The sequence below is a fragment of the Columba livia genome, unplaced genomic scaffold (genome assembly GCF_036013475.1).
Source record: "Columba livia isolate bColLiv1 breed racing homer unplaced genomic scaffold, bColLiv1.pat.W.v2 Scaffold_102, whole genome shotgun sequence".
NCBI classification, from domain to species: Eukaryota; Metazoa; Chordata; class Aves; order Columbiformes; family Columbidae; genus Columba; species Columba livia.
The window spans coordinates 49,398-70,234 of record NW_027043007.1 but is presented as its reverse complement, the minus strand read 5'-3'; the positions used below and the strand labels follow the sequence as shown (position 1 = coordinate 70,234).

Sequence of the window (20,837 nt, the reverse complement as noted above, 5' to 3'; positions counted from 1 at the left end):
ATATTGATCCCACTGATCAGATCCCTCTCAGCTTCTCTCTGGCTGAACAGCCCCAGCTCTCCCAGTCTCTCCTCGGCAGAAGGATAAGGCCCCACATTCTGCAGCATCACTGACCGAAATGAGTTATTTGGCTTCAGAGACGAGCAGGGCTACGAACACAGAAAAATAGTGCTGGAAATGGAGTTTCTGCCAAATTCGAAATTAGCAACTGTGAGTGACAATTGTTAGCAGATGTCACACTTCTATTTATTTACTTGTTTTCTGGAATGTTTATAGGTTTCGTTTCCATCTTTTTTTGGTGTGTTGGTCTTTCAAATTTTCTCATGTGAGGTGTGGAGAATTTGTGTGCCAGCTCTTTAAAATGGCAATGTTGAAGCATCTGCATGAGATTATACCTCACAAGGAAAAATTCCGTGTTTATTGCTGCTGTAGATCCTGCATGTTTACAGACTGAAACGTGGGTCTCTCTGCTGATTCTCCACATTTGCAAGGAAAGCATGAAGGAAAAGCAAGAGCTGTATAATTTTCCTTCCAAGACAGTCCTTTCACTGGTGGCTGTGGCCACTGCTCTTGGTCCAGCGAATGCTGTGGAATCCGTGTTAGCAGCTGGTTTTCCCTATCAAAGTGTTTTCCTTGGGTGACAGTGTCAGCTGGCTGAAAGCGGCCTCCAGCCGCTTGACTTTCCAGTGCGGGTGTTACTTTTATCACCAATAAAATATGAGCCCCTTTGGATGTGGTATTACCTGGCTTACTCACACATCCTGGTAACATTTCCAACAGCTTTTCTCTTTTTGTGTGTGACTGTCAGCTTAATTCGAATCTTTTAATTTTTCTGTGCAGGGGAGTCTGCAATACAAGCTGAAGGGTGGATTTTCAATGTGCTTCTTCCCCAAAAGGGCATATACTTTATCTCCTGAGCTGGAGGCAGGTGGAATGGGATGGGACACAAGCTTCTCTGTAGTTTCAACTCCTTTGTGTGGGCAGCTGGAGCCTTGGCAAGGATTTAGTGTCCTCCTTCACTTCAGGGGTCTTGAGAATTTTACTTGTTGACTCTCTGGTTTAATTCCATTTTAGAAAGATATGGAAGAGAGGGGAAAAACACAGAGTTCAACAGAGTACTTCAAGAAAACAGACATCTGCCATTCCTCACCCAGTCCCATTGGGGGCAGCTTGGTTTTCTTACCTGTGTTGTTGGACCAAAAGAAAAAGTAAATTTCAGTGCTCCAGAAGAAGTTCTGCATAGTGAACACTTTGGCCAGCACCTGGATCCAGGTCACTCTGCGCAGCCTTCCCACGCTGGTGACATTGTCCTCAGGTTTAACCCGCCGCTCACGTGCTCTTTGACACCTTAGTTCTCTCCTCAATAAAAGGTGTTACGAAGATCTCCCACATCTCCAAAGATCTCCTGGATGTGTGCCCAGGTCAGTGCTCTGTTTCACGTTCCACCACGTGTTTGACATTGCCATGCAGTATTTGGAGAACAACTGCTAATCTTCCTGAGGCCTCTTTATGGCAAAATAATGAAGCGCTCCATAACGCTCCTTTCTTTTGGTGGGCGTTGAGACGAAATGGTGGAATTAACATTTGACAAATATCTTCTTTTATCTTTATGGGTGAAGCCATAACTCCAAGCCAGACAGCAAATATGTTAAACAGTTAACTGAGAGCTTGTGTTCTGACTGAAGTCTTGTTTCAAAACAGAAATTTGAGGCTGCAGGGAACTGTCTGCAGTGATTTCTGGTTCTGCCCATTCCGTGCTCTAATATCTTGCAGAGAATAGAAGGCAGTTCCGTATTTTTCAGGATACGGGTGCTGAAAAGCCTGTCTGCACTGCAGTGCTGGATTTCTCTCAGCCGTTGCCCACCACTGTCCGTGCCTGGCCACAGAAAGACACCGTCCGTCTGTCCCGTCCATCTGCTCGGCTTAGCGGGCTCTGACGCTTTCAGGGGCCTCCCGTGAGTTACGTCAGAGATGGACTTTGTCCCGGGATTCAGCCGTCATTCCAGTTTCCCACCTGGCCTCCCAGAAGCTGGGCTCCGCAACCACTTGTGAGTGTGCATGGATGTGTGACAATTCTCGTGTTTGTCTCAGCAGTCCAACAGACTCTTTTCTTTATTTTCCATCTTTGACGTAATGAATTGTAGCCGCAACTGCATAAAGCCATCTACTAACTCATTTTTTCCCATGATGACTTTATTTTTTTCCAGAAGGTCATGGACTACACCGCTGCTCACTGCTTACTTAAAGAGAAAAAATGTAGTCACATATGTAAACCATAACTGCTCTGATGCTGTTCTGTGTGCAATGGATTTTTTTTTTAAATAACTGAAAACAGACCGGCACACGTAAATTCAAAAGTTGAGTGTGCATGCAAAAAGGAGGAAAAAAGCTGGGGGCTTTTTTGTTGTTGGGGTTTTTTGCTTGGCTGGTTTTGCTTTGGTTTGTGTGCATGGTTTTTGGGTTTTTTAATCTTTTCCTGAGTGTTGTGGGTACTGTATAGCAAATAACTGGGTAAGTTGTTTGAAGTTCCTGCCCAGTCAGGACATGGCTAACTGATAAAACCTTTGGCAAGGCGGTTTACACTGACATGAGATCCCCTGGGATGGTGTAACTGCAGCGTACCCAGAGTTGGTGGGGTCAGGGACTCTTGATGGTCTTCTTGTTGGTCTTGATGGTCTTCTTGTTCAGAAGCGTTTGGTGTTTGAGCTGAGTGCAGCGGTGCCAGCTCTGCTCCAATGCGAGGAGCGCGGGACATTGCCAGCTCTGCTCCGGGACTCTCAAGTCACTCGTCTCATGTGGTCCTGGGGACCTGGCAGAAGCTTCTTTTTGTGTAAAAATTGGCTGGAGTGATTGCTGCGGCTTTTGGTTTAAAGTGCAGGACACAAGCGGGTCTGTGGTGGAAAACATCAGGTTATGGATAAGACACTGAGTGGAGATGTGGAGGAAAATAAGCCATGAAACCTTCTAAAGGACCAAACACAGAAAGTAACACGTGGTGAAAATAGCCCATTGTGATCTCTGCAAACATTAATTTTCTGTTTCTGTTTTTCCAAGGCTTAGAAAAGATTTATGTGCGTTGAGATATGCTAAATATATGGACGTTGTTGCAAGTGTACATATCAATAACCACAGAGGTATGCAAATAATTATTCATGCGCAGTTGCGAATGCGCTGTACTAGGAGCACGTACCCTGGCAGTAATGTACATTTCTTGTTCAATATTTGTGTTGCTGTACCTGTGTTTCCATAGGTGGCCTAGTGTTTGCTTTGGAGCTATGGGACTGCACTGGCGATTGTTTCCCTGACCGAGTATTATGTGGTAGATGTCATTTTGTGTGTAATAGAGAATAACTTTTAAGTCAGTAGAAAACTAAACAAAGCTTGTGGTGTCATCCAAAGTCCACTGGATTGAATCGCATGATTTGTATCGGGCCCAAAGTAACTTAAATTTGTAGGTGATCAACGTGTTTATTTTCTTACTGACTTTCTAAGGGAGAAGATTTTTTCCGATAAAGCTGAAAACTGAGGGGAAAGGAATAACCTCAGGTTAGAAGATTATTCCTGTATGCACAATGCTAAGCAGTCATTTGAAATTACTGAACATTTTCCAGAGGAAAAGTGCCGTTCACATGCTTAGAAAGTAAGGCAATTTTAAAGATAATTTATCTGCTGTCAAATTTGAAGAAGAAATCCACAAAAGCTGCTAGTGAAAAAGAATAAATAGTGGATGAGGAACACTTCAGAAGTGTAGCGTTCCTGTTCCACATCATGAGCTATCACTGGAAAAGGCTGTTAAAACAAATCTGATTTCTGTAAATGTAAACCAGGCATCTCGTGTCACGTTTTTCAGCTGCAGTTTGCAATCTAATCTTAGGCCCTTTTAAGAGACTGATTTAGTAGTAACGTAACCAAGGTTACACCATCTGTGTGTACGGAGTCACTGGATTCATAGTAATCGGTGCTACATAATACAGTGTGGATTACTGTGAGTTCAGGGAGTATGAGGAATCTTGCTTAAAATAGAAGTGCAAGCGCTGTCTGAACTACGTGGATCTGTGCCCTTTGCAGGAGCTGTGCTGGAGGAGCGTCCATTGTTCAGCTGCTGTGAAACCCCACATTCCAAACCCTCAGCGCGTCCGCGTTCTTCCGCACAAGCTGACGCGCTCTCCGAGGATATTGTGTCCACTTACCCTAATGCGAACAGCAAAAGCATGTTAAGGCGACTTATTAAGGGGAGCAGACTCATGAGAAAAATGTTGGATCACATCCTGTAAAATTAGCTTCAGCTTAACTGGAAAAAAATAGGTCATTGTTTTCTAAAATGGATACGTAGCAATAGATTCTGATATTCATATTTGGGCAATTCTATGAAAGAAAGTGCCGAGAACTGAATTCTCCTACTCATACTAGTGGAATTTCTGCATAGTCAGCATCCTGATCTGCCAGCCCAGGAAGAAAATGAGTGCTTAACTTTCTGAAGAACAAGAACAGGCCCCTATTAGTCAGTGTAAATCCCTAAACTGAGTTAAGTTCCCAACCGTTTAACATTGCCACTGCTCAGAATTGAGGATTGTACCTGACTCTGGGATATGGAGCCAGATCGTTGTGGGCATTGCAGACCCGTGAGCAATGGTGTGTTTGTTTGGTGCTCAAAGCCAAGTCCTGCTGGTGCTGACACCAGGGGCAGCTCTGTCTGATCGGCAGCTCTGAACCCTTCAGAAGCAGAGCATCTCCCATATGAGGAAAGGCTGAGGGAGCTGGAGAAGAGGAGACTGAGGGGTGACTCATTCCTGGGGATCAATATGGAAAGGGGGAGTGTCAGGAGGATGGAGCCAGGCTCTTCTCGGTGACAACCAGTAATAGGACAAGGGGAAATGGGTTCAAACTGGAACACAGGAGGTTCCACTTAAATATGAGAAGAAACCTCTTCCTGGTGAGGGTGGCAGAGCCTGGCCCAGGCTGCCCAGGGAGGTTGTGGAGTCTCCTTCTGTGCAGACATTCCAACCCGCCTGGACACCTTCCTGTGTAACCTCATCTGGGTGTTCCTGCTCCATGGGGGGATTGCACTGGATGAGCTTTCCAGGTCCCTTCCAACCCCTGATATCCTGGGATTCTGTGATTCCATGGGTAGAATTCCACGATTGCACACCCCTCGCTGGAGGGGCAGCGATGTTGGGCCTTCAGCAGTGAACCTCAGCCAGGCGGAGGGTCCTGCGGCTTCTTCCAGAGCTGATGCCTTCTGTGCAAGGAGAAATTTCACTGGGGTTTAGTCTGTCTTGCCCAAGGAATATGTCCAACTGTTAATTCTTGCTTAATTACTTCAAAGCAACCTAGAGTGACTTCACGACCTTGGGCTGCAAGGAAGCTGGTGATCTTTGATCTTTTCCCGCCTGCACATTACATGCCATGTTGCAGCAGAGGCAAATGCACAATGAAGTACGGCAATACAGTAAAAAACTTGCTGAAAAGGCTCTAAACCCAGTTGCTATCACTGTTTTCTGTCCCAAAATCTCATTACCCAGGAGGACCCTGGAGCTGTGGTCGGCCCGGCCACTGCGCCAAGGGTTCCATGAGCAGGGCGGTCACCTATGAAATGCAGTAACTGGATGCTTGGAGTCTGTGGTTGTATTTTATACGTAAATTTCATTTGGCTCATATCATAAGTACCTCTCCAGGCTTATCTGCATATTCCATTATAATTCATAGTTTTCTGCTAAGGTAGCCCTAAACTAATCAGCGCTTTACAAGCTAATCAGCTCATACCATCACATGTGGCATAACGCAAATAATTATGCTTTAATTCAACTTCCAAACAAGGAGGAGAAAAAAATGAGCTTGAACAAAAAGAGGCTTATTGTGAACTCATGAACTGGTAATCGCAATTAACGGAGGATCTCTGGGAAGAGATGTGGTTAAATCTCTTGCCTTTAATTTGGAGATGGTAGAAAAGGAAGCACGCGTACTCCTGTGGTGTAAATGTTTTGGTTTTCTATATATCACATACGCATCCTAGTGAAAGGACAGAATGTTCCTCTAAAAACGCGGAATCATGACACCGAGCAAGGATTCCCAGGTCCTGTTCTTCGCTGTGTTCTTGAATCACGGTAAACATATGGACAAGAATTGTCTCTGTCTAATATTTAGATAGAGACCTGCAAGGAAAGATGATATAAGCACAAAATCATTTTGCTAAAGAAGGCAGCCTTTAGTAGGGCTTTGTTTTAGAAAAATGCTTCAGTATTTGGGCTGAGAATTCCACATATATATAGTATATAATACATATATGCCAGACAAGGCAGGTGAGAGAGGAACCTTTGAGGGTGAAGTAGGAAAGGCTCTACCATTGTGTCAAAAATGGCTAATATAGTGCCTGCTCCATGTCACAAATCACAAAGCAAATAAACCTGCTTTCCCTGGAAAGTGCATCAATATCAAGGCAGAAGCTCCATTTGACTTAGCCCAGGTATTAATTATTTCTAGGATGCAGTCACTATTTCAATTATTATATAATAATTGAATAATTATATAATATACCTACATTATAATGTATTATAGAACTTCTGTCACATTAAAATTGGTGTTTGAGGAATGGCTGGATTAGACTTCACTTGTATTCTGCGGACATAATGAATGGCTTCAAAAGCACAAATCAGGCACACGCACTCTGTCAGCTCTGCAGCTTAACTTTCTTGGGAATGAAACTGAGATCCAATGTGGCGTGGGGTTGCGCACACTAACACTTTCCTGTCGGGGATTGGCTCAAGGACCACAGACATGAGTCCACCAAGCAACTGTACGAGCAGAGCCCATTTTAGTTGACATAAGTAGGCCTTAGTTAGCTTGTCTATTAGGCCGTGGGAAAGGGGGGAACGGAAAAGTACTGACTAAAGCAGGGTCAGGATATTTTTGAAGAGATAAGAGTCAGAAGAATGTGGGATGCGCATAGCTAGCTAAACCCAAGTAGGTGGAGTAAGTAAATGTGCTTAGCCTATTAGATAGAGACAAGTATGCATAATTATGGTATTTGGTATAAATGCACGCTATCTCGGGCAATAAAGTTGAAGTATGCTTTATCACTCATATAGAGTCGGCTGCATTTCTTCCTCCGTCCGCTCGGGTCTGGAACTCTGATGGGATTTCTCTCTGCAATTGGCGCCCGAACCGGCGATCCGAAGCGGCGGATAGAAGCAAAAGGCGCCGGGAGAGCAGCGACCGGCGGGCAAGAGCGACCGAACACTGTGCTGCGGTGTGTCGACTCCGAAGCCTGAACCGACTGAAGTTCGCCAGTGCTGGGCTACAGGAAACAAGGGCTGCAAGAGGTCTCTTAATTTAGCAAGAGGTACCGTACTATAATGATGAATAACGGGGAAATAGATTAAAAATGATGAATAACGGAGAGATAGATAACAGAGAAACGGATTAAAAGTGATAGATAATAGAGAAACGGATTAAAAGTGATAGATAACAGAGAAACGGGTTAAAAGTGATAAATAACAGAGAAACGGATTAAAAGTGATGAATAACGGAGAAACGGGTTAAAATGATGAATAACAGAGAAATGGATTTAGAAGTAGCCCTAGATTTATTACAAAGCTTTTTAGAAAAGCGGGGGGTTGATTATAGTTGCGTTAAACAGCTAGCTGGTCTAGTAGCAACGGGGAAAACTAAGGGGTGTTTTCAGGATCCTGATTTATTGTTTGATGAAGGAGAGTGGAGGAAATTGGGGGACGTGTTGTGGGATATGGTCATAGACGAGGATAAAACAGCTAAGAAACTGATGAAACCGTGGAGGGAAGTAATTAATAATATTAAGCGTCATAAAGTGGAAAAGAATTTAGCCGCGGTAGCTTCACAGAAACTCGGCAAAATGGAGCCTTCCGCTCCGCCGATGGAAACGCGCATATCTGCGTTATCAGCGAAGAACCTTAAAAGACTATTAACTTGGTGCAGAGGCAATAGGTATCCTGCTGACCTGTCAGGAGTTTTTCAAATAGAGACTTGGAAAAAGATGGGAACTGTGTTGTGGAAGGCAATTAGTCACCGCGAAAGATATATTCTCGGCCTTGTAACCATCTGGAAACTGATAAATACTACAGTGAAGCAATTAAAACCTGAAAAGACTGTTACGAGCATTAGTGACTCAAAACTTGAACTTTGGGACAGTATAGAGCAGAAATTATGGGATAAAGTCAGCAATGGACATACAGAAGCTAAATCATTAGTAACTACATGGAAGCTTGAACGGTCTGCTGCTGCCGGAATTTTTGCAGCGTTGCAGCCTGATGCATTTTAACCCTCTAACTTCCACGAGAGAACAGAAGAAGTCACTGAAAATAGAACTGGACAACAGAACTGTGTGACAGATTAGATCAGCTAACAGCAAGTGAATCTGGCAGTCGGCAATGTGGTCATGATAATCGTGACGGGAAACGGGGTGCTTCTGGGGACTCAGGGTATAAAACTTAGAAGTTAAGGAAGCACTGGTTTTGGAATTGGCAGTAGGGAATGCTAAAGTTTGCTATCAACATGTTATTTGTGAGTTTTACAGTGCATATTATGTGCTCCTGTTTATTGCCTCTCTGAAAGTCAAGCAGCTTGTCAGGAATGTGAGTTAATTGTTTTACTGGTTGTTGTTAGAATTGTTTCTTTGTGGTATAAGTGCACCGTAAAACTTTCTCTCCACTTTTCCCACTCACGCTGCAAGCAGCCCTGTGCTTTTCCATGGGGTCAGAAATTACTGTTTTCAGTCATGTTCATAAAAAATCGGTATTGGGAGGTGTTTCAAAACATAGGGAAGCACTTGGAAATATGAGGAAAGAAGATCTTGTAAAATATTGTAATTAATGGTGGCTGCTGTATAAGTTAAATGATTGGGAAAAGTGTCCGGGGAATAGAATCTTGGAGTATAACACCTTGTTGCAATTAATGTTGTTTTTAGGGTGAGAAGAGTAAGACAAAATAAATCCCTACAAGAGATCATTAAATCATTTCAGACAGCTGAGAGAGAGTTAACTGATAACACGCAGGTCACAGTAAACTTGCCGAAGTCTGCACAATGTTTTCCTTATTAGCCTGTTTTCTTTGTGGGTATCTGTTTAAGCATGTTGCAATTTTGGTAGGTCTTTGTTATATGGTACAGTAAGTTCACAGACTGTTAAATCATGAGAATCGGTTGACTCAAAAGGTGCGTTTTGTGATAGTACAAAAGATCATGAGTAATTTAGTTCCTTACTGCGTGAATGTGATGTTAAGATTTTATGTGTAGTAGCTGTTATATTTTTTTTTCTAGCGTACTAGCTTTATTCCAATATCCAGACTTGCGCAACTCTGTGACAGGCTGTCTCTCATCTCGGTGCACTAAATTTGGCCTTTTTGTATGCACATCAAGTGAAGAATCATGGTTTTAGAATAACAGTTGTAGCACACCAGATGAGACACTATAAAAAAAAAAAAAGGCCTTGCCCAGTCCAGCTCGCTGCGGGGGGGGCGGATGCCAAATGGGCCTCCAGCGCGCACTGACCCATTTTGTCAGGAGACCCAGAGGTATCGCCACCTGGCTGAGCAGTAAGCGGTTCAAGGTGCAATGCAAAAAATTGAGATATTGTCTTAAATTGGTGTAAGTGTGATCCATCTGCTTATTTGAACTTGGTATATGGTTTTCGTATCTGAGCTCAGTATTTTAGTTTGTATATTCATATTCAGTACCAAAAGAATCTTGTTTGGGGAGATAATTACAAAATGGGAACCGGTTCCACTGCTAAAATTCCACCTTGCTCCCCCTTAGGATGCATCCTTACACATTAAAGTAATCGCTTATATTGTTAGAAAAGCATTTAAATTGTTAAAATACTATGATAGATGTGAACTTGGGGTATTGTATGAAGTTATGAAGTTGTATTTAAAGGTTGCTGGAATGTGAACTGATTTGGATCTAGGACAATAGAATAATGGATTTATGTTTATTATACTGGTTTATACTGTTTTTTGACATCTCTAAATTGTAAAAGGCAAATGGAGATATTGCTGAGCTACTTGAAATTGCATATAAAGTGTATTATGGCTGGAATGAAATGGGAAAACAAAAGAGCAAAATATCCCAGGCCTGTGTGCAGCTCATTGTAACTGAGAAGTTTCCCAGAGCCTCCTACTTCGTACCAGCCAGTGTGCCAGCTGCGTGACCCTGGTTATATCTACACTGCACAGAAAGAAAAAACAACTGGAAAAACCTGGCTGCCTGCTTTTAAAGCAGTGAAAGGGGGGGTTCTCTCTCCCCAGACTGCAGCGATGTAATAGAATGGAGCCGTCCGAGGGTGAAGTTTAAAGGCATCCTGAGCAGACCCATAGTTTTAATTAAACTGGACAATTAAACCAAAATTTGTTGATGGACTTATCCTATGGTAATTAATTGTACGAGACTTCTTAGTAAATTCACCATGCTAGAGACAACGAAAGAAAGGCCGTTTTTTGAGACAAATGGAATGCCAGATTTGGAACAAAGTTTTAATACATGAATTCTTGTATTTGCCCAAAAGTCCTATACCTCTCTTGGGTCAGGATTTGTTAAGTAAATTGTAAGCTCAAATAACGTTTTCTGAGAATTCTGTTTAGTTGCATATCCTACAAGAAGGTGCTTGGATGGTGCAGATCTGCTTGTGCAAGTGAGAAATCTTCAAGGAACTTTTGAATGCTGTATTTCCACTAGTATTAACAGCCAATGTTTTTGATAAAGCAAATACTACACTGAGAAATCTGAAACAGGACTTCAATCCGGTAAGGAAAAAAAAAAAATCCAATAAATATGACAGCCAAAATGGAGTTAGAAACTTTGAGGGATGAATTTATGACAACTTTACAGGATGACTGCATTTGATTGGACTTACAGATTTGTCTATGAAACACTTTGTAACTATGACACAAAACCATGCTAAATCAGAAAGAACCTGCATTAGTTATGGTCAAATCACTAGTTAACGTTCAATGGAAAAGGCCACACCAATTGATAACCTGGGGTAGAGGTTATGCTTATGTTTTTACAGATCAGGAGCTGCAATGGTTGCCAGCACGAAACATGAAACCTGTGTTGTCTTCCTGACAATGATTGTTGCAGCTGCTGTGTTTTGGATGCCTGCACAGACAAAGACTAACATGTGGAGTACTTTAGCCAACACGACTGACCATCTATATGCCTAACTACGATGTCTCTGGAAAAAACGTTCCACACATGCTTGGTTGGTGTCTTCCTTGATGACTACAGCAGCATCACACGACTGTTTCAAATAGTGGTTGATGCAGAGGCATTGCAACGAACTGTAATAATACTAACACGGCACTTTGGATTAATCGCCACCTGGAAGCAGATATCGAACCACAGGAACTGGAATTGCTGGCATCTATGCCCATGGATGCTTGTATTCAGCCGGTTTGTGAAAAGTGTCAGAACAGTATACAAGAACATGAATGGACAAAACTACAAAATGTTAATGCTACTCTTGGTGACTACAGAAATGAAACTCGACGGTGTAATGCTTCACAAAAGAATGCAAGGGATGTCATTGACAGCGACCCTAAAACCTCCTGTATGGTGCATTCTTGATCTGTGAAGATAGAGCCTGACCAGGAATTCCTTCTAACGCTGTTGGAGGACTGTGTATTTTGGGACTATTAACTCTCTTAACGCCCAATGTATCTATGATAATAGATCACAAAAGAGCAAGACGAGAAAAACACTTTTATGGATTTACAGAATAAGTCGAGATCCATCCACGAGGAGATTAAACAACTTACGGACCATTCACAGAAGATCAGAGAGGATGAGGGCCTCTTTGGCTTAGAGGGCCTCATGAACTGGTTTGGACTAGGAGGATGGGTAAAAGGGCTTTTGCAGAGTGCTCTGGCTCTCTTAATCATAGTAGTAGTTGCATTAATATGCCTGAGTTGTGCTATATCATGTATTAAGAAGATTTTAGAGCAGACACTTGGGCAGGCTCTGCTCATTAATAAAAGAAAAGGGGGGAGATGTCGGGGATTGGCTCAAGGAGCACAGACATGAGTCCACCAAGCAACTGTACGAGCAGAGCCCATTTTAGTTGACATAAGTAGGCCTTAGTTAGCTTGTCTATTAGGCCGTGGGAAAGGGGGGAACGGAAAAGTACTAACTAAGGCAGGGTCAGGATATTTTTGAAGAGATAAGAGTCAGAAGAATGTGGGATGCGCATAGCTAGCTAAACCCAAGTAGGTGGAGTAAGTAAATGTGCTTAGCCTATTAGATAGAGACAAGTATGCATAATTATGGTATTTGGTATAAATGCACGCTATCTCGGGCAATAAAGTTGAAGTATGCTTTATCACTCATATTGAGTCGGCTGCATTTCTTCCTCCGTCCGCTCGGGTCTGGAACTCTGATGGGATTTCTCTCTGCATTTGGGGATGCAATGTTTGGGTTGAATAGTTTGGGGGTGCATGGTTTCGGGGTACACATTTTTGGGGTGCATGATTTGAGAGTGCAGGGTGTTGGGGTGCAGGATTTGGGGGGCAGGATTTTAGGGTGCAGGATTTGGGCATGAATGCTTTCGGGGTTCAGGGTGTTGGGGGTGCAGGATTTGACGGTGCAGGGTTTGGGTCTTAAGATTTAGGGGAGCAGGATCTTGGGATGCAGGGTTTGAGGGGTGCAGGGGTTTTGGGTGAGGGATTTGGGGCTCAGGGTTTGGGGTGCAGGGTGTTGGGGAAGGATTTGGGGGTGCAGGGTTTGGAGGTGGAGTGATTCAGGGGTCAGAGTTTGGGAGCCACAATTTTGGGTGCAGGGTTTGGGATTGCAGGATTTGGGGCAGCAAGACTGTGGGTGCAGGGGTTTGGGGTGAAGGGTTGGGTAGGGCAGGATTTGGGGTGCAGGTTTTGGGAAGGAAGGAAGGAAGGAAGGAAGGAAGGAAGGAAGGAAGGAAGGAAGGAGGGAAGGAACTGGGGTTGCAGATTTTTGAGCGCAAATTTGAGGGGCCTTGATTTTGGGGTACATGGTTTGGGGTGCAAGACTTGAGCGTGCAGATTTCACATGTTAAGGAACTGGGGCTGCAGTAGTTGGGGGTGCAGGGTTTTGGGGTGCAGGGTTTGGGCATGAATGCTTTTGGGGTGCAGGGTTGTGGAGAGCAGGAACGGAGGTGCAGGGTTGGGGGTGCAGGGTTTGGTGGGGCAGGAATTGGGGTGCAGGCTGTTGGGGGAAGGATTTGCTGGTGCAGGTTTTAGGGTAAAGGTTTTTGGGGTGCAGGGTTTCAGGGTGGAGCATTTGGAGGATAGAGGGTTTGGGGGTGCAGGGTGTTGGGGGAAGGATCTGTTGGTTCAAGATCTGGGGGTGCAGGGTTTGGGGGTGCAGGGTGTTGGGGTGTAGGGTTTTGGGGGCAGGATCTGGGCATGCGGGATTTAGGGGTGTAGGGTTGGGAGGTGAATGGTTTGGGGGACAGAATTTTGAGGTGAAGGGTTTGAGGGTGCAGGGTGTTGGGGTGAAGGGTTTGGGCTGAAGGGTTCAGTAGGGCAGGATTTTGGACTGCAGGTTTTGGGGTGTAGGGTTTGGGGGTGTACGAGTTTTGGGTGTGGGATTTGAAGGAAAATGATTTGGGGTGCAAGGTTTGGGGTGCAGGGTTTGGGGGGCAGGTTTTGCGTGTTCAGGAACTGGGGGTGCAGTATTTTGGGGTGCAGGGCTTTGGGTTACAGGGGTTAGCCTGCAGCGTTTGGGGTGCAGTATTTTGGGGTGCAGGGGTTTGGAGGTGCAGGGTTTGGGGGTGCAGGGTTTTGGGGTGCAGTATTTGGGCATGAATGCTTTTGGCGTACAGGGTTTGGGGTGCAAGATTTCAGGGTGCAAGGTTTGGGTATCCAAGATGCAGGGCAGTAGGATCTTGGGGTGCAGGGGTTTTGGGTGAGGGATTTGGGGTTCAGGTTTAGGGGGTGCAGGGTGTTGGGTGCAGGATTTGGGGCTCCAGGATTTATGGGTGCAGGCTGTTGGGGTTAGGGTAGGAGGATCTTAGGGTGCAGGGGTTCAGGGTGGAGGGCTTGGTAGGGCAGGATTTGGGGTTGGAAAGTTTAGGGGACGCAGGATTTGGCGTGCAGGATTTGGGGGTGAAGGGGTTTGGGGGTGCAGGGTTCTGGGGTGCAAGGCTTGGGGAAGGATGATATGGGGGTGCGGGGTTTATGGTTGCAGGATCTTGGGGTGCAGGGGGTGCAGGGCTGAAGGGTTTGGTAGGGCAGGATTTGGGGGTGCAGGGCTTTAGGGTGAGGCTTTGGGGGTGCGGGTTTCATGTCTTTAGGAACTGGGGGGGCAGGATTTTGTGGTGCAGACTATTGAGTGCAAGTTTGAGGGGCCTTGATTTTGGGGTACACGGTCTGGGGGGACAGGATTTCGGGTGCAAGGTTTTGGGGTGCAGGACTTGGGGGTGCAGGTTTCACACGTTAAGGAACCGGGGCTCTAGAATTTGCGGGTGCAGGGTTTTGGGGTGCAGGGTTTTAGGGTGGAACTTGTGGGGGACAGGGCTTTGGAGTACACAGTTTTGGGGTGCAGAGCTTTGGGGGTTCAGGATTTGGGAAGCAGGGTTTCGGGGTGCAAGGTGTAGTGGTGCAGGGTTTTTAGGCTGCAGGCTTTTGGGATTGCAGAATTTGGGGCAGCAAGACTGTGGGTGCAGGGGTTTGGGGTGAAGGGTTGGGTAGGGCAGGATTTGGAGTGCAGGTTTTGGGAAGGAAGGAAGGAAGGAAGGAAGGAAGGAAGGAAGGAAGGAAGGAAGGAAGGAAGGATTTGGGGGTGTAGGGTTTAGGGGTGAAGCACTTGGGGGTGCAGGGTTCAGCTGTTCAGGACCTGGGCGTGCAGGGTTTGCGCGTTCAAGGCTTGGGGCACATTCTTTTGGAGAACAGGATTCGGGGGTACAGAGTTTTGGGGTGCATGGTTTGTGAGAGAAGAATTGGGGGTGTACAGGGGGTTCAGGGTTTAGTGTAGCAGGATCTTGGGGTGCAGGATATGGGGATGCAGTGTTTGGGGGGGCAGAGATTCTGGGGAAGGATCTGGGTGTGCGGGATTTAGGGGTTTAGGGTTGGGGGGTGAAGGCTTTGGGGGACAGGATTTCGAGGTGAAGGATTTGTGGGTGCAGGGTTTGGGGACAGGATTTGGGGGTTTAGGATTTAGGGGTGCAGGGTTCTGGGGTGCCAGGTTTTGGGGTGCAGTGTTTTGGAGTGCAGTGTTTTGGGGTGTAGGGTATAGGGAAGGATGATATGGGGGTGCAGGGTTTAGGGCAGCAGGATCTTGGGGTGCAGGGGTTTGGCGTGGAGGGCTTGGTAGGGCAGGGTTTGGGGGTGGAAAATTTAGGGGAGTAGCGTTTGGGGTGCAGGATTTGGGGGTGAAGGAGTTTGGGGGTGCAGGGTTTGGGGTGCAGGATTTGGGGTGCAAGATCTTGGGGTGTACGAGCTTTGGGTTTGGGATTCGAAGGCAAATGATTTGGGGGTGCAGGGACTGGGGGTGCAAGGTTTGGAGTTGCTGCTTTTGGAGATTCAGGACGTGGGTGTCAAGGATTTGGGGGTACAGGGTTTTGGTGCAGGATTTGGGGGTACGGGCTTTGGGGTGCAGTGTTTGGGGTGCAGGGTTTGGGTGCAGGATTTGGGGGTACAGGGTTTGGGGTGCAGTGTTTGGGGTGCAGGGTTTGGGTGCAGGATTTGGGGGTAGAGGGGCTTGAAGGGGACAGGATTTGGAGGTGCAAGAATTGGTGGTCTGGGGTACTGGGGTGCAGGATTTGGGGTGCTTGGCTTTGGGGTGAGGGTTTGGGGGTGCAAATTTTTCATCTTTAGGAACTGGGGGTGCAGGATTTGGGGAAAAATTTTCAAGCGGAAGGATTTGGGGGTGCAGGGCTGGGGCCAGAATCTGGGGGTGCAGCTTTTGGGGTTGTGGGTTTTCAACGTGCAGGTTTGGGGATGCCGGGTTTTGAACTGCAGGGTTTGGGGGGACAAGATTTGGGGGTGGAGGATGTTGGGGGTCCAGTGTTAGGGAATGGGGGATTAGGGGGATCAGGGTTTAGGGAAGCAGGATCTTGGGGTGCAGGGTTTGGGGGAGCAAGATCTGGGGGTGCTGTGTTTAAGGGTGGAGGTTTTAGAGGTACATGACTTTGGGGTGAAGAATTTAGGGTCCAGGACTTGGTCTGGAAGAGTTTGGGGCTGCAGGGTCTGGGTGTAGGGTTGGGAGGTGCAGGGTTGGAGGGGCAGGATTTGGGGGTGCAGGATTTGGTGCAGAGTTTGGGAAGGAAGGATCTGGGGGTGCAGGATTTGGGGGTTCAGGGTTTAAGGTAGCAGGATTTAGGGTGCAGCATTAGGGTGTGCAGGATTAAGAGGAGCAGGATTTGGGGGCGCAGGCTGTTGGGGGAAGGATTTGCTGGTGCAGGTTTTAGGGTAAAGGGTTCTGGGGTGCAGGGTTTGGGGTGGAGCATTTGGGGGTAGAGGATTTGGGGGTGCAGGGTGTTGGGGGAAGGATCTGTTGGTTCAAGATCTGGGGGTGCAGGATTTTGTGGTGCAGAATTGGGGTGCAAGATTTGGGGGTTCAGGGTTTGGGGGGCAGGATCTGGGGGTGTGGGATTTAGGGGTGTAGGGTTTGGGGGTGAAGGGTTTGGGGTGCAGAATTTTGAGGCGAAGGGTTTGAGGGTGCATGGTCTTGGCGTGAAGGGGTTTGGGGTGAAGGGTTGGGTAGGGCAGGATTTTGGGGTGCACGTTTTGGAGTGGGGAGGTTTTGGGGGTGCAAGATTTGGTGGTGCAGGTTTTAAGGGTGCAGTGTTAAGGGGGTGCAGGATTACGTGGTGCAGGTTTCGGGATGCAAGGATGGGGGGGCAGGGATTTGGGGGGCCTGATTGGGACTACATGGTCTGGGGGTGCAGTATTTGGGAGTTCAGGGTTTAGGGCCGTAGGATCAGGATTTGGGGGTTCTATATTTGGGTCTGCAGGGTATGGGAGGGTAGGATCTGGGGCTTCAGGATTTGGGGGTGCGCCGTTTGGGTGTACAGGGTTTAGAAGTCAGGTCTAAGAGTGGAGGGTTTGGGGGTGCAGGGTTTGCGGGTGCAGGTTTCATGAGTTCAGGAACTGGGGGTGAAGGAATTAAGGGTGCAGGGTTTGGGGGTGAAGGATTTGAGGGTGCAGGGTTTGGGGGAAGCATTTGGGGGTGAGAGATTTGAGGTGCAGCACTTGGGGGTGCCGAGTTTTGGGAGGCAAGGATCTGGGGGTGTAGGATTTGGGGGTTCAGTGTTGAGGGTAGCACAGTCTTGGGGTGCAGGGGTTTGCAGTGAAAGGTTTGGTAGGGCAGGATTTGGGGTGCAGGATTCTGGGGTGCTGGGTTTTGGGGTACAGGATTTGGTGTTGCAGGGATGGGGTTGAAGGGCCTGGGTTTCCAGGACTTTGAGGTGCAGGATTTGGGGTGCAAGGTTTGGGAGTGAATTCTTTGGGGGTGCAGGGTTCGTGTGTTCAGGGTTAGGGGTGCAGGATTTGAGGGTGCAGGGCTTTGTGTGCAGAGGTTGGGAGTTCAGGGTTTGGGGTGCAAGGTTTTTGGCAGGAGGATCTGAGGGTGCAGGATCTGGGGCTGCAGTGTTTTCAGCGCAGGTTTTGGGGGGACTTGATTTTGGGGTGCTCACTTTGGGGCTGCAGGTCTGGGGAGCAGGATTTGGGGTTTCAGGGTTGAGGTAACAGGAATTTGGGGTGCAGGGGCTTGGGGTGAAGAGTATGGTAGGGCAGGATTTGGGGGGGCAGGATTTGGGAAGGAAAGAAAGAAGGAAAGAAGGAAAAAAGGAAAGGAAGGGTCTGGGGGTGCAGGGTTTGGGGGTGCAGGGTTTAGGGGTGCAGGATCTGGGGGTGTGAGGGTTTGGGTGAAGAGCTTGGTAGGGCAGGATTTTGGGGTGCAGGATTTGGGGGTGCAGGGTTTTTGGGGTGCAGGGTTTGAGTATGGCGTGTGGGGAGGCAGGATTGGGGGGCTGCATTTGGGGTGCAGGATTTGAGGGTTCAGTGTTTACAGTATCTGGATCTTGGGGTGCAGGTTTTGGAGGTGCAGAGTTTGGGAGGGAAGGATCTGAGGCAGCAGGATTTGGGGCTTCAGGAAATGGGATTGAAGGATTTGGGGGTGCAGTGTTTTGAAGTGCAGGATTTGGGGGGCAGGATCTGGGGGTGCAGGATTTGTGTTTCAGGGTTTAGGGGTGCAGGATCTTGGGGTGCAGGGTGTTTGGGTGAAGGGCTTGGTAGGACAGGATTTGGGGGTGAAGGATTTGGGGTGCAGGGTTTGGGGGTGCAGGGTTCAGCTGTTCAGGACCTGGGTGTGCAGGGTTTGCACGTTCAAGGTTTGGGGTGCATTGTTTTGGGGGAAAAGATTTGGGGGTGCAGAGTTTGTGAGAGAAGAATTGGGGGCTGCATGATTTGGAGGTTCAGGGTTTGAGGGTTAAAGGCTTTTGGGGGCAGGATCTGGGTGTGCAGGATTTAGGGGTGTAGGGTTGGGGGGTGAAGGGTTTGGGGGACATAATTTCGAGGTAAAGGTTTTGGGCACAGAATCTGGGGGTGCAGGATTTGGGTTTTAGGTTTTCGGGGTTGCAGGATTTGAGGGTGCAAGGTTTGGGTGTTCAAGATTTAAAGGAGCAGGATCTGGGGGTGCAGGGTTTGAGGGGTGCAGGGTTTTTAGGTGAGGGATTTGGGGCTCAGGGTTTGGGGTGCAGGGTGTTGGGGAAGGATTTGGGGGTGCAGGGTTTGGAGGTGGAGTGATTCAGGGATCAGGGTTTGGGGGGCAGAATTTTGGGTGCAGGGTTTGGGATTGCAGGATTTGAGGTAGCAAGACTGTGTGGTGCAGGGATTTGGGGTGAAGGGTTGGGTAGGGCAGGATTTGGGGTGCAGTGCTTTGGGGTACAGTATTTGGGACTGCAGGTTTTGGGGTGTAGGGTTTGGGGGGTAGGGTTTGGGGGTACAAAGTTTAGAGGGCAGGGTTTTGGGGTGCAGGATCTTGGGGTGTACGAGTTTTGGGTGTGGGATTTGAAGGAAAATGATTTGGGGTGCAAGGTTTTGGGGTGCAGGGCTTGGGGGGAGGCAGGTTTTGCATGTTCAGAACTGGGGATGCAGGATTTGGCGCTGAAGGGCTCTGGGGTGCCAGGGTTGTCCTGCAGGGTTTGGGGTGCAGTATTTTGGGGTGCAGGGGTTTGGGTTTCAGGACCTGGGGTGCAGGGTCTTAGGGAACAGGATTTCAGGGGTGCAGGATTTGAGGGGTGACGGCCTTGGGGGCCTTGGGGATGAAGGATTTGGGAGTGCAGGGTTTGGGGGTGCAGATTTGGGGTGCAGTGTTTAGGGGGTGTAGGGTTTTGGAGGGGCGGGACATTGGGGTGCAGGATTTAGAGGAACCCACTTTTGGTTGGTAGGATTTGAGGAGCAAGGATTTGGGGGTGCAAGGTTCTGGGGTGCAGGGTTTAAGGCTGCAGGATTAGGGGGTGGAGGTCTGGGGTGCAGAGTTTTGGGGTGCAGGATCTGGGGGGATGTATGGTGCAGGATTTGCGGGTGCAGGGTTTGGAGGGACAGAAATGGGGAGTGTAGGGTTGTGGGGTACAGGGTTTGGGGTGTTCGTGTGTTTGGGACCTCGGGATGCAGGATTTGGGGGTGCAAGATTTGGTGGTTCATGATTCTGGGGTGCAGAGTGTGGGGCTGCAGGGTCTGGGGTGCAGAGTTGTGGGGTGCATTTGTTTTTGAGGGAGGATTTGGGGTATAGGGTGTTGGGTGCAGGATCTGGGGGTGCAGGATTTGGGGTTGCAAGCTGTTGGGGTTTAGGGTAGAAGGATCTTGGGGTGCAAGGCAGAAGGGTTTGGTAGGGCCAGATTTGGGGGTGCAGGGCTTTGGGGTGAGGGGTTGGGGGTGCCAGGTTTGGGGGGGAAGGATCTGGGGATACAGGTTTTGTGGGTGCAGCGTTTTAGGGTGGAACTTGTAGGGGGGCAGGGTTTTGGGGTATAGGGTTTTGGGGTGCAGAGTTTTGGGGGAGAGGATTAGGGGAGCAGGGTTTTGGGGTGCAAGGTGCAGCCGTGCAGTGTATTGGGGGTACAGGGTTTGGGGAGGCAGAATTGGGGGTGCAGGGTTTGGGACTGCAGGATGATGGGGGAAGGATCTGGGGGTACAAGGTTTGGTTGTGCAAGATTGGAGGGTGCAAGGTTTGGGTGTTCAAGATGTAGGGCAGCAGGATCTTGGGGTGCAGGGTTTGAGGGGTGCAGGATTTGGGCATGAATGCTTTTGGCGTACAGGGTTTGGGGTGCAAGATTTCAGGGTACAATGTTTGGGTGTTCAAGATGCAGGGCAGTAGGATCTTGGGGTGCAGGGGTTTTGGGTGAGGGATTTGGGGTTCAGGGTTAGGGGGTGCAGGGTGTTAGGTGCAGGATTTGGGGCTCCAGGATTTATGGGTGCAGGCTGTTGGGGTTAGGGTAGGAGGATCTTAGGGTGCAGGGGTTCAGGGTGGAGGGCTTGGTAGGGCAGGATTTGGGGGTAGAAAGTTTAGGGGGTGCAGGCTTTGGCGTGCAGGATTTTGGGGTGAAGGGGTTTGGGGGTGCAGGGTTCTGGGGTGCAAGGCTTGGGGAAGGATGATATGGGGGTGCAGGGTTTAGGGTTGCAGGATCTTGGGGTGCAGGGCTGAAGGGTTTGGTAGGGCAGGATTTGGGGGTGCAGGGCTTTAGGGTGAGGCTTTGGGGGTGCGGGTTTCATGTCTTTAGGAACTGGGGGGGCAGGATTTTGTGGTGCAGACTATTGAGTGCAAGTTTGAGGGGCCTTGATTTTGGGGTACACGGTCTGGGGGGACAGGATTTCGGGTGCAAGGTTTTGGGGTGCAGGAC

General features: G+C 48.0%; 1 long non-coding RNA gene across 1 annotated transcript in view; it reads left to right on the top strand.

Moving 5' to 3' along the window:
- Positions 1-12,331: 12,331 nt before the first annotated feature.
- The window catches only part of LOC135577580 (uncharacterized), a 35,121-nt gene continuing 26,615 nt past the window's right edge, over positions 12,332-20,837 (top strand). The window contains exon 1 of the long non-coding RNA XR_010469316.1: positions 12,332-12,388. This is a non-coding gene — a long non-coding RNA (uncharacterized LOC135577580). The remainder of the gene's footprint in view (positions 12,389-20,837) is intronic.